The 3,002-nt window shown below is 37.5% G+C and overlaps 1 pseudogene; it reads left to right on the top strand.

The window, feature by feature from the left end:
- Positions 1-762: 762 nt before the first annotated feature.
- LOC108530052 (translationally-controlled tumor protein pseudogene) lies at positions 763-1,281 on the top strand (annotated as a pseudogene).
- The last annotated feature ends 1,721 nt before the right edge of the window (positions 1,282-3,002 follow it).

The raw sequence follows: 3,002 nt of genomic DNA, 5'->3' as shown, positions 1-3,002 counted from the left end.
ATTAGTAACTCAGGACTTTCTATTACCTGCTTTTAAATACCGTTTTGGATATATCTATATATAGCCTCTCTCTACCACCACTAGCATATAAGCTCTATGTTGGCTGGAACTTTTTCCAACGGACTTACTGTTGTAGTCCCCAGTACCTAGAATAGTTTATGAAACATAGGATGTGTTCAATAAATATTGCTTGAGAGAATAATTACTTATAATCCTTTGTCTGTATATTCCAGATACACTTCCAAAGAAAATTGAGTTGGGTACTATTTGTGTTAAAAAATATTATTTCTGCTTTCCTTTCCATACCTGCACTGTCCATTTGTTTTCTTATTTTCTATCCAAGCCCTGTTCACTCAACATCTTCATTATGCAGGTATTGTTGAAAATCAACTTTGATCATCACTAGCAGTACTCCATTAGTCATGGGAAATCTGAGAACCATTGAAGTGAAGATTTACTGTATCATTTCTACAAATCACTGAGCACTTTATATGCGCTATTTTATTTCAGTACGTCCTACTGTGTATGTGCAATGTAGGTATAAATACCTCCATTTACAAATAAGAAAAAATGAGGTTCAGCGTTTATGTACCATGCATAAGTACACAGATATGAAACATTAGAGTGGGATTCAAGTCAAGTTCTGGATGCAAACCGCTGCTCTAAAAGCACGTCATCCTTTTCCACCCGCTCGCCATGCTCCCTTGGAGCTTCCGGCTCCTGCTAAGCTAGTGCTGCCGTAGTCTCCCTTCAGCCATCATCATGATTATCTACCGGGACCTCATCAGCCACCATGAGATGTTCTCCTACATCTATAAGATCCGTGAGATTGCGGACGGGCAGTGCTGGGAGGTGGTGGGGAAAATGGTCAGTAGGATAGAAGGTAACATTGATGACTCGCTCATTGGTGGGAATGTCTCTGCTGAAGGCCCCAAGGGCGAAGGTACCAAAAGCACAGTAATCACTGCTGTCGATATTGTCATGAACCATCACCTGCAGAAAACAAGTTTCATAAAAGAAGCCTACAAGAAGTACATCAAAGATTACATGAAATCAATCAAAGGCAAACTTGAAGAATAGAGACCAGAAAGAGTAAAACTTTTTATGACAGGGGCTGCAGAACAAATCAAGCACATCCCTGTTAATTTCAAAAACTACCAGTTCTGTATTGGTGAAAACATGAATTCAGATGGCATGATTGCTCTACTGGACTACCATGAGGATGGTGTGACCCCACATACGATTTTCTTTAGGGATGATTTGGAAGTGGAAAAATGTTAACAAATTTGGCAATTAGTTTGGATCTATCACCTGTCATCATCACTGGCTTCTAATTGTCATCCACACAACACCAGGACTTAAGACAAATGGGACTGATGTCATCTTGAGCTCTTCATTTATTTTGACCATAATTCGTTCAGAGTGGAGGCATTGTTTTTAAGAAAAACATGTTGGCTGGGGGCAGTGACTCACACCTGTAATCCCAACGCTTTGGGAGATCGAGGCAGGTGGATCACAAGGTCAAGAGATGGAGACCATCCTGGCTAACATGGTGAAACCGCATCTCTACTAAAAATACAAAAATTAGCGTGAATCTGTAGTCCCAGCTACTCAGGAGGATGAGGCAGGAGAATTGCTTGAACTCAGGAGGCGAAGGTTTCAGTGAGCCGAGATAGAACTCCAGCCTGGCAACAGAGTGAGACTCCGTCTCAAAAAAGAAGAAAAACAAGTCATGTAGGTTGTCTAAAAGTAAAATGCATTTTAACCCGGTTGAGAGAATGCCTTTTAGTTTAATATATATTTAAACTAAATTCATCCTGTAGTGTTCCTGGAGAAGCTAGAGCCTGGTTGTAAGCTACTACTAGAAAGAATAAGACTCATCAATTAACTTCTACAGTGGAAACTACTTCTGGGACTGGAATATACAAAAGAATCAAAGGTTTTGATTGTGAGTTGCAATAAAGGGAAAGACCATGTTCATAGCAGTGCCAACATCTGAAGTGGAGCTTTACACATATCATCACTGACAATGGAATTAGTTAACTGGAACAGATTACCAAGAGAATAAAAGGAGACTAATTCAGTTGGAAAGAAAAAAAAAAAAAGCACATCATATATTGCCTAAAATAATGTTTGCATTCTGGCTCCCAGTCTTATGTTCCAGCATACACTGTCTTGTATTATCTATTTTTCTGCTACAAAATATTTTTTGCTTTTTAACTGAAGTATTTTCAATGTAATTTAGATATAATTTTTCCATAGAGAAAAGCACAAATCATAAATGTTTCACTAGCATAATCCACACTCTTATCAAAGTGTAGAACATTCCCATCTCTCCATAAATTTCCTTTATGTCATTTCCCATTAATTATGCCTCCCACTATTGCTGAGGCAATCAAAGCTCTGATTGCCTATTCTAGTGCTTCATATAAATAAAAGCATACAAAAGATATTCTTATGTGACTGGTTTTATTTTCACTCAACATATGTTTAGAGGTTTCCTTGTGTTGTTGCATGTATTTGTAATGAAGATTTTCTGTTTGTTTGTTTGTAAGTTTTTAAATATACTGATTTGTATTCCATCATATAAATATACCACAATTTATGTATCCATTCTGTTGTCAAGGAGCATATAGATGCCTCACAGTTTTGAATAAAACCATTATGAACATTTGTGTTCAAGTCTGTTTGTGGATATATATTTTCCTTTCTCTTGGGTAAATGCCCAGGAGTATGTATTAGTTTTCTAGGGTTCCTATAACAAATTACCACACACTTCATAGCTTAAAACAATGGAAATTTATTCTTTTTCAGTGGCCAGAAGTCTGAGATCACTTTTTTTTTTTTTTATTATACTGTAAGTTCTAGGGTACATGTGCATAACGTGCAGGTTTGTTACATATGTATATTTGTGCCATGTTGGTGTGCTGCACCCATCAACTCGTCAGCACCCATCAATTCATCATTTATATCATGTATAACTCCCCAATGCAATCCCTCCC

Source organism: Rhinopithecus bieti, unplaced genomic scaffold (assembly GCF_001698545.2).
Source record: "Rhinopithecus bieti isolate Rb0 unplaced genomic scaffold, ASM169854v2 scaffold_7605, whole genome shotgun sequence".
Classification (NCBI taxonomy): domain Eukaryota; kingdom Metazoa; phylum Chordata; class Mammalia; order Primates; family Cercopithecidae; genus Rhinopithecus; species Rhinopithecus bieti.
Note: the sequence above shows the minus strand (reverse complement) of the source record. Positions and strands in the feature narration are given on the sequence as shown.